The sequence below is a fragment of the Natator depressus genome, chromosome 8 (assembly GCF_965152275.1).
Source record: "Natator depressus isolate rNatDep1 chromosome 8, rNatDep2.hap1, whole genome shotgun sequence".
In the NCBI taxonomy this organism is placed as follows: domain Eukaryota; kingdom Metazoa; phylum Chordata; order Testudines; family Cheloniidae; genus Natator; species Natator depressus.
This window is the reverse complement of record NC_134241.1, coordinates 83,362,100-83,372,803: the sequence shown is the minus strand read 5'-3', so window position 1 is coordinate 83,372,803 and position 10,704 is coordinate 83,362,100.

Genomic DNA, 10,704 nt, shown 5'->3' with positions numbered 1-10,704 from the left:
TCCTGGAACTGCAGTAACAATATTGTGGTAAGAAGGAAGATCCTCTCATGGATCAATAACTAGTCAACATGGGAAACCAAGGGTAGGACTAAATGGTCATTTTCAAAATCTAGAAAGGTAAATAGTGGTATCCTCCAGGGATCTATACTGGGACCAGTGGTGATCAACATCTCGATTAATGATATAGGAACTGTGAGGTGGCAAAATTTGCAAACAATACAAAATTGCTCAAGATAGTGAAGTCCAAAGCTGACAATGAAGAGTTAAAAGGAGATCTCACAAACCTAGGTGATGGAGCAAAAAAAAGGCAGATGGAATTCAGTGTTGATAGGTGCTATACATACAAAATGACGGTGTCTAAATTATTTGTTCCTACTCAGGTTTCAGGGTAGCAGCCGTGTTAGTCTGTATCCGCAAACAGAACAGGAGTACTTGTGGCACCTTAGAGACTAACAAATTTATTAGAGCATAAGCTTTCGTGAGCCACAGCTCACTTCATCGGATGCATGGAAGGGAACACACACACACACACACAGAGATAAGTGGGAACTATACAAACTGTAAGACAAGGTGTGAGAATAGTGAATCTATTTCCCTAAATTAAGTATTCTCACACCTTCTTGTCATCTGTCTAAATGGGCCATCTTGATTATCACTACAAAAGTTTTATTTCTCCTGCTGAAAATAGCTCATCTCAACTAATTAGCCTCTTACAGTTTGTATAGTAACTTCCCACTTAACTCTGGGTGTGTGTGTGTGTGTGTGTGTGTGTGTGTGTGTTCCCTTCTATGCATCCGATGAAGTGAGCTGTAGTTCAAGAGAGCTTATGCTCTAATAAATTTCAGAGTAGCAGCCATGTTAGTCTGTATTCGCAAAAAGAAAAGGAGTACGTGTGGCACCTTAGAGACTAACAAATTTATTTAAGCATAAGCTTTCGTGAGCTACAGCTCACTTCAGCATTAGTCTCTAAGGTGCCACAAGTACTCCTGTTCTTGTTCCTACTCGAGATCTTGGAGTCATTGTGAATAGTTCTCTGAAAACATCTGCAGCAGCAGTCAAAAATGTTAGGCACCGTTAGGAAATGGATAAATAAGAGGGAAATATGACACTGTATCAGGGGTGGGCAAACTTTTTGGCCCAAGGGCCACATCTGGGTTGTGCAACTGTATGGAGGGCTGGGTAGGGAAGGTTTGTACCTCCCCAGCCAGCATGGCCCCTGCTCCCTATCCACTTCCTACCCCCTGACTGCCCCCTTCAGAACCGCTGACCCATCCAACCCCCCCTGTTCCTTGACCCCTGACTGCCCTGACCCTCTAACCACACCCCTGCTATCTGACAGTTCCCCTGGGACTCCCACTCCTATCCAACTCCCTGACCGCCTTCTCCCCCCCCCCAAAACTCCACCCCATCCAACTACCCCATGCTACTTGTCCCCTGACTGCCCCTCCGGACCCTCTGCCCCTTATCCAACCCCTCCCTGCCCCCTTACCAGCCACCAGAGCCAGCCACGCCGCCTGGCAGGAGCGGCGGGTCAGAGCACTGGTGGCAAGGCGCGATGAGGGTGTGGGTGTTGAGGGCTAGTCTCCCCCGTCGGGAGCTCAGGGGCCGGGCAGGATGGTCTTGCGGGCTGGATGTGACCTGCAGGCTGTAGTTTGCCCACCTCTGCTCTATATAAATCCATGGTATGCCCACACCTTGAATACGGTGCAGTACTGGTTGCCTCATCTCAAAAAAGATGCATTAGAATTGGAAAAGGTACAGAGAAGGGCAACAAAAATGATTAAGGGTATGGAACAGCATTATGAGGAGAGATTAAAAAGATGGGCTGTTCATCTTGGAAAATATTACTGAGGGGGGATAAGATAGAGGTCTATAAAATGATGACTGGTGTGGAGAAAGTAAATAAGGAAGTGTTTATGATGCAAGAACTAAGAGTCACAAATGAAATTAATAGGCAGCAGGTTTAAAACAAAAGGAAGAAAACTTCATGCAATCAACCTGTGGAACTCATCATCCAGGGAAAGGATGATCAGATGCCGCGCTATTAGGGGCTTTGCCTTATATAGGTAACCTATTACCCTCTGGACCAATTTTTCATACGTGCTATCTGGACATCCCTACCAGGGGATGTTCTGAAGGCTGAAACCATAATGGGGATCAAAAAATGGATAGATAAGTTCATGTAGGATAGGTCTATTGATGGCTATTGCCCAAGATGGATGGGGATGCAACCCTATGTTCTGGGTGTCCATAGTCTCTGACTGCCAAAAGCTGGGAGTGGATGATGGGATGGATGACTCCTTGTTCCGTTCATTCCCTCTGAAGCACCTGGCATTGGCCACTGTCAGAAGAAGAATACTGGGTCAGATAGACCATTGCTCTGACCCAGTATGGCCATTCTTATGTTAATACAAATATTCCACTCGTATAAAATTGCAGTAGAAATATAGGCAGGCTGTAATTCCTTGTGTTTGAAATTCAGGTACTAGCAAAACATACCTACTTTTGGAGGCAGTGTAGAAGCACCATAATCTTGCATGGTTGTGATCAGGTCTGGAGCAGTGCATCTTGTTTCAAAGACATCAACAGTGTCTTACCCGAGTGCAGAGACACTGCTGTATTGATGGCTGAGAAGAGGCAAAACCAGGCATTCGTTTGTTTCCATTTCTCATCCTACAACAGCTGATGGTGTCTAGCAGTGAACTGTTTCTCCACTAAAAAGAAAAGGAGTACTTGTGGCACCTTAGAGACTAACAAATTTATTAGAGCATAAGCTTTCATGAGCTACAGCTCACTTCATCGAATGCTACTCTGAAACCTATTTTTCCACTGTATAATATTCATTTACAAGCTTACGAATAGCATCCTTTCAAACTGACTTTCTTTCCCCAGTTGGCAGGCATTGATTCCCCCTCCCCTTTGTATTTCTAACTGATCTGATATTAGCATAGATTTACTTGTTTGTGTATTAGGAGCATTCATGATGTCAGCACAGCTCTGAGAAGTGTTTTAAGTTACTTGTTGCCGTAAAGATAGTAGGGGGAGCTCACAACATTTTTAAAGTCATGTAAAAATAGTGGTTTTAATTCCTCAGAAAAGTAATGAACACTAGGTAATACATAATCAGAATTCAGAGAACCTTGCCCCTCAGATTACAATCTTTTTAAGGCTAGTTTAATCTTGATATTGTTCACTGTTACTGCACTTTATATTGGAGGTGAACCTTAAAAAGACAAGATAAAACATTTTAACAGGAATGATGCAATATTGTACTTTTAACACTACCAATTACTTTACTTGTTAAGTAATTTAGATTATATTTTAACAGGTTTGCAAAGAACAGAATTTTTTCATAAATTTTGGTTTTTAAAAATGTAAACAAAAAGTTATTTTAAAAGAATTTCAGCATGTTTTGAATGCTGAAGAAACCCAAACACAGAAGCATTGTGCTGGAGCATGGTTTCCAGAATGTGACACTGACCAGTTTGGTTTTATTGAATAATATGACTGAAGTGCAAAAAATAAACATCTGAAACGATGGATTCAAATGTCAATTTTGCAGGGTGCTGAGATTTTGAGTGCTGGGCCTTCAAAATCGGCACAGCACAGCTGTGGTTGGGTCCAGCTGCTGCTACTACTGTATGTAGTCTCAAGAACAGAGGGAGGAATCTTGGAAATACAATACCTTTTCAGATCAGCTCACATCTGCTTTAATGAACAAAAAAGAAGAAGCATTCAGCAGCGGGATAAATCATAACTTTTAACATAGAAGGAACGGTTGCATCATGGCATATGGCACAAGAAAACAGTACACAGTTAATGATTAACTATAACCATGGTCACCTGAAAGAAACTGTCCAGTTGGCACTATGCTGTATACTGTGGCTACTCAGACCCACACAGTAATGGCATGAATAGAATCAGATCCTTCTATTCTGAAAGCACAGAGCCTACTATGTGAGCTAGAGGCGACTTTTCCATAGCTGGTAGCACTGTAGGGCCTCTGACTCACTTGAGCTAGTTTGATTCCAGTAAGTACCCACCCTAGCTTGTGGCAATAGGTAATGACAAATGTGTAGAATACTTTTGCACTACTTGCCCCTGACCCCAGCAGCGAGCAGCAGATTTGCAGTTTAAATGAACAAAGTGCCTACAGTGTAGCAGTGCCAGGCCAGCTATTTGATCTCAAGATAGAAACAGAGAAAGTATTAAAAAAGGCCATGCACCAGTGCAAACAAAAGGCCACCCCAACATCGGTACCAGTGTGGGCCATAGTAACTGAGATGGACGCAGGGTGTCATAGACAGGGGCTAGGTTTCCCTGACCTAGGGCTTGAGGCTAATACAAAAAGTAAACTCTGTACTGCCCAGCAGCAAACAGGGTCCCAATCAAGAAGGGTACAGTCAAGGAAATTAAGAAGTGGAAAATTCAAAACTGAAAAAAGGACATTTTTTTTCATGACTTGTACCTAGACTGTAGAATGCATTGCCACAGGCATCAGAAGCCAAACACTTAGCAAGATTCAAAGAGGAATCGGACATTTATCTGGATAGCAAAAATACCTAGTTAGAAGAGTTAATGCTAGCAAAAATATAGGAAGAGATATTAAATCTCATGCTTCAGGGCTTAAGCCTGGCTCTGTTAGGGATTAGGAGGTTTGTTGCACCTCCCTCAGACGTGTTGCTGGCTACTGTCAGAGACAGGATATTGAACTAGATCAGAGGTTTTCAGACTGTGGGGTGCAGATCAATGTTCGCTCTAATTTTTGACAGGCCGTGTGCGCAAAAAATTTCTTCTGTGCAAATTTTTGTGCATGCAGTGTTTCGCTGTGTGCGCAGGGTTTAGGATCTGTGTGTGCACAGACATGCGCACAGCTTAGAGGGAACAGTGGTGCAGAGGAACATCCAGGAGGTTCAAGTGGCAATCCCAGGTGACTTGGGCTTCAGCCCCATAGAATCATAGATGTGGCAGGGCTCACAGAGTGAGCGCCTCTTCCACCCCACCTCACTTCTTTTTGTCTGCGTTGGAGAGGGCCACAACCAAAAATTGTAACTCAAAGGGAGGACTCAGCTCAAAAAGTTTGAAAACTGCTGCACTAGATGCAGTATAGGTCTGATCTAATATAGCACAGTTCCTGTGTTCCTGTCATAGCTGCCAAGATTTGTGTGACTCTAAGTGTAACATTTCTTACCAGTGGTAGTCACTAATGTCTCCCACATGACCCCTGAGCAATGCGCAAAGGCCACAGCTGAGCTTTCTCCCCAAATCTTGCCAGTGCTACCCCATTGGGTGCACTAAGCAGGGATATTTTGTGTCCCCCAACACACACTAATAATTAATAGGGGGCCCCCTTGAGCTGGCAGGGCAATTGCTTAGCCTGCTTATGCCTAGCACCAGCTCTGCTCACAGTGGGCCACGCCTATTTCTGCTGCTGGGGGAGACCCCGTGGGGGAAATTGGGAAATTAGTGATTTTTTTCTCACAAGCAAGAAAGGTCACAAATGGGGCTGCACAACATTTCCCTTCCACCTGAAGTTAATTAGTGGTCCCCCTAACTTGGTATATTAGGAAACCCTTGGCCAATGTTGGGGGCATGGGATGAGATGATGGGCTCTTTACTCATCCCCAAGTGTTAGGGAGAGGTGATGCCAAACATTCCCCTTCTCCCTGTTGCAGCAGTGGCCATGAGAAAAGGGGGAACCCTGAGTAATGGCAAAGTTGCAGACAGAGGGGAGGGTGACATGGTACAGGAGGTTGGCTGAGTTTATGGGGCAGCTCAGCTTTAAGCAGCTGATACATCACTAGCTGATAGGATGATAACCATTATTGGAGAGAGGGTGCCTCTACACACCACTTGTTAGCTATGAGTCTGCCTCATATTGGGAGAGGGAAAAGAGCAGGGGGGTTCAGCTCTCTTTCCCCCCATAGTAGAGGTCTGGGTGGGAGTGGAGAGGAGGGTCTCAGTTCTGAGGGGCTGGAGGAAGATGGGAAGTGGACTCAGTCCCTCTCTCTCTCAAAGGTTAGAGTGTGTGTGTGTGTGTGTAAGCTCTATACCTCTTCCTCCATCCCTTCCATCATAGTGGAGGAGAAGGGACTTTGTTCCTTCCTCCCAGGGGCAATGGGAAGAAGCTATGTGGAAGAGCTCAGCTCATGACAGCTGGGCGGGATTCTCTTTCTTCCCCCTCCCCAGCAGTGAGGATACTCCTGGGGGACTTCTGCACCACTGCATGCACGCAGAATTCATGTCCTGCTTCCCTGCAGAAAATGACAGGGAAACAAAAGGAAGCTACAAGAGCAGTCATATGCTCCTCCCTAGCAGCACAGGTGCATGGTTTCTGGCACTCTGAGCAGCTGGTGGAGAGGTAAACTACTGGGGAGGGGCAGGGCTGGGGACACCCATGGGCACAGTTTTATGGGTGCTACTGCCCCCCAAACAGAGGTGAGGCATGGGGAGGGGGAGTCATGCAGGGTCACATACCAATGCCCCCCGCCTTTTCTGCAAATATCAAGCTGCCCAGATGAGAGAGGGCACTGCTCGGGCTAGCTGACTCTGCAGCTGGATGCTGCCTCTTGGGTCCTAATGCTGGTCATGCTCCCCTTCTATGTGTGCTGGGAGCCATCCTGTTTTCTGTACAAGGGTGAGTGCCCGTGGTGAGGCAGGGCAAGGTACAGCGGGCTGGTGGGAAGAGGAAGCAGGAGGGGATTGGGCAAGGGGAGGGGGATGTTGGAGTGAGGGGAGAGGGATGGGACAGGGGATGGAGAGGAGAGGAAGGGGATGGGGCAGTGGGATGGTGGCAAAGAAGGGTAAGAAATAGTGGGAGAAGCGGGAACCAGCATATGTCCCCTCAACAGCAGTAGGGGCTCCTCCATTAAGTAGGCCCATCAAACCCTCACCCCGACAAACTCCACCCACCCTGCACCTGGACCACGCTGATGAGCCCCCCCTGCCCAGACGCCTACCCCACTGAGCCCCAACCAGATGCACCTAGACTCACCACTGAGCCCCCCACACCAAACCTCCCCTGCTGAACCCCAAACACCTTCACCTGGATCCCCTTGCAGAGTCCCATTGCCCCAGAATCCCCCGCCCCAAGGAGCCCCTGTCCATCCAGATCCCCCACTGAGCCGCCCACACCCAGACTGTCCCACACAGAACCCTCTCACCTCAGACCTGAATCCCCCCACACTAAGTCCTTCCACACTTGGATCCTGCTGGGCTGGGCCAACTTGTCCACACCTGGTGTGCCTGGCATAGAGAGGCGGGGCGCCAGGGTGTTTCTGGGGTAGGCCCAGCCCCTTGTGCTGTGTCAGGGTTGGGTGCAGCCTTACTGATGAGTCCCTGTCCTGGGCGTGAGGAGGCTGCAGGGTGATCTCTCACCTGCTTGCAGCCAGTGGCCTGTGCTCCCCACTGCCATGCTTGAGTTTCCACATTTACTGACAAATAAATGTTGCAGAATTTTAAAATATTGTGGGCAGAAATTTTTAATTTTTTGGCACATAATTCCCTCAGGAATAAGGAGGAGGAGCTGAGGGCTCTCCTGGAGGAGGTGCTGCCTGTCTGAAGTGAGTCCCTAACTCACTGTGAGACCAGATGGGCTAGTCTCACTGGGGCAGCAGTAGCCTCTCCTAAGGGACCCCTGTAGAAAGCAGATGGGGAGCTGACCAGCTGGTTGACCCCAGAAGCCTTCAGAGGGAAGGCTGAGGGAAAAGGCCATTTGCCTCCTTGAAGACCAACAGTGAAGCCTGGGGGCATTGAGGGCATGGAAGAAGGGGGCTGTGGCAGCAGGGGAGGAATAAAGGAGACCTGATCTGTGATGGCCAAGGATTCACAGAATCCAAGGCCAGAAGGGGTCATTGTGATAGTCTAGTGTAACCACCAGCACAGGCCATAGAACTTCCCCAAAATAACTCCTAGAGTATCTTTCACAAAAACATCTAGTCTTGATTTAAAAATTGTCATTGATGGATACTCCACCTGACCCTTGGTAAATTGTTACAACGGTTAATTACTCTCACTGTCAATAATTTACACCTTATGTCCAGTCCAATTTTGTCTAACTTCCAGCCATTGGATGGTGTTATATCTTTGTCAGCTAGATTGTCATCATCTTCCCATTACACCTCTGGCATTTAAGGCAGCGACGAAGCTTCTCCACTCCTGTCTGTTTCTGGCAAGTCTTTCAATGGGTTCCCAACTGTGCTCCAGGTTTTCCACCTCAGCTTCCACAGCTCTTCACCATGTTGTTTTTGGGCTGCCTCGTTTTCACTTGCCCTCAGGTGTCCATCTGGTGATGGAATCAGTTTCCATCCAAAGCACATGGCCAATCCATCTCCTGGCAATGATGGTGCTCATATCTTTTTGGCCGCGTGAATAGATCTTGGTTTGAGATTGTTCTGGGCCAAAAGATACAGAGGATTTTTCTGAGGCAGGCTGTATGGAATGAAGACAGTTTGAACATGTCATACTTTCTCGTTCCCCAGTATTCTGCACTATAGTGTTGAAACTATGCAGCTCTGATAAATCTTGACTTTGGTTTTAGTGTTGTGTTTTGATAATTTCCAGGCTGTATTTAAGCTCCTTAAGGTGTTCCTGGCTTTATTGATTCTGTTCCGTATGTCCTGGCTTGTTCCACCGTCCTGGCTGATGGAGCTGCCCAAGTATGTGAATGTTTCTACATTGGTGAGACCATGATCCTCTATCCATACTGGTGATGCTGAGGCAATATTAAAGGTCATCATATCTGTCTTATGGTGGTTGATTTTCAGTCCAATTTGCTGGCTGAATGTGTTGAGTCATGTTTTTTTTTCTTGTATATGGTGTTGTGTATGTGATAGGAGAACGACATCGTTTGAGAAGTCCAGGTCTTCACATCATTTGAGAAGTCCAGGTCTTCGAGGGATGAGAAGGGTGTCCATTTAATACCTCTTGGCATGTCTTCTGTTGTATGCCGCTGTCAGGGTTCCTTCCCCACTCTGAACTCTAGGGTACAGATGTGGGGAACCGCATGAAAGACCCCCTAAGCTTATTCTTACCAGCTTAGGTTAAAAACTTCCCCAAGGTAGAACCTTTGCCTTGTCCTTGAACCGTATGCTGCCACCACCAAGCGTTTTAAACAAAGAACAGGGAAAGAGACCACTTGGAGACGTCTTCCCCCCCCCTCCAAATATCCCCCCAAGACCTCCACACCCCCTTTCCTGGGGAGGCTTGAGAATAATATCCTAACCAATTGGTTACAAAATCATCAAAGACGCAGACCCCTGGATCTTGGAACAATGGAAAAATCAGTCAGGTTCTTAAAAGAAGGATTTTACTAAAAAAAAAAGAAAGGTAAAAATCATCTCTGTAAAATCAGGATGGAAAATACTTTACAGGGTATTCAGATTCAAAACACAGAGGATCCCCCTCTGGGAAAAACCTTAAAGTTACAGAAACAGGAATAAACCTCCCTCTTAACACAGGGAAAATTCACATAAAACAAAAGATAAACTAATCCGCCTTGCCTGGCTTACGCATACTGGTTGCAATATTGGAGACTTGGATTAGGATGGGTTGGAGAAGATGGATTTCTGTCTGGTCTCTCTCAGGCCCAAGAGAGAACAACCACGTAAACAAAGAGCACAAACAAAAGCCTTCCCCCCAAGATTTGAAAGTATCTCGTCCCCTTATTGGTCCTTTGGGTCAGGTGCCAGCAAGGTTAGCTGAGCTTCTTAATCCTTTACAGGTAACAGGATGTTGCCTCTGATCAGGAGGGATTTTATAGCACTGTAAACAGAAAGGTGATTACCCTTCACTTTATATTTATGACAGCCGCATTACCCAGTCGATGGCAATGTTGAGGAGGATTGCAGACATGACACCCCCTGACGTATTCCTGTTTTAACTTCAAAACTGAGCTCACTGTAATCAACACTGCATGTAAAGTTGGAGTAGAAGCTTTTGACGAAGTTGATTATAGAGAGGGATTCCATATGCCCACAGAATGCGCCATAGGCCTTCTCAAAGTCTATGAATGTAGAGCTGCCTTGCTATTCTAAGCTTTGTTCTATTATGTTTCACAGAGCGGAGATTCACGCCCTTTCTGAAAACCGGCTTGCTCTTTTTGAGAATGCTACCAGCTACCTCTGATACACGCTGGGCTATGATCTTACACGATACCTTGCTTGGTACAGATGAAAGTGTGATCCCACACCAATTATTACAATCACTGAGAGTTCCTTTCTTGGGTATCTTCACTATAACCCCATTGAACCTGAGCCTGAAAAGCCCCTTATTAAATAGCTGTTCTCCATGTATATAGGTATAGACTGTGATCACCTCACCCTCAACCTTATCTTTGCTAAAGGAAGGGGAAGGGCAGGAACACCTGGAGTAGAAGAAATGTTCAGGACGATGGGGTGGGGGGGGGGAGCCCCTGGAGAAAATATCGCTGCAGCGGAAGTGGAAGGCGGGCTGGCGGCGTACGGTATATGGGTACTGTAGCAGACCAAGGGGCTTGTGAACATTGACTGGATCACAGGGGGGCTGGGCTAGGAGCAGCTTGTGGGACAAAGGGAAGCTCCAGTGCTCTTCCCGAAGGGGCTTTTGCATCTTTGCTGCTCCCACAGTGCAGCAGCAGCAGCTGCTTTGTATGCCCACTCCGATGTCGGGGATTTAAAGGTCCAGCCCCATAACAGGTCCCAGCACTCTTACGATTCCCAAAACAAA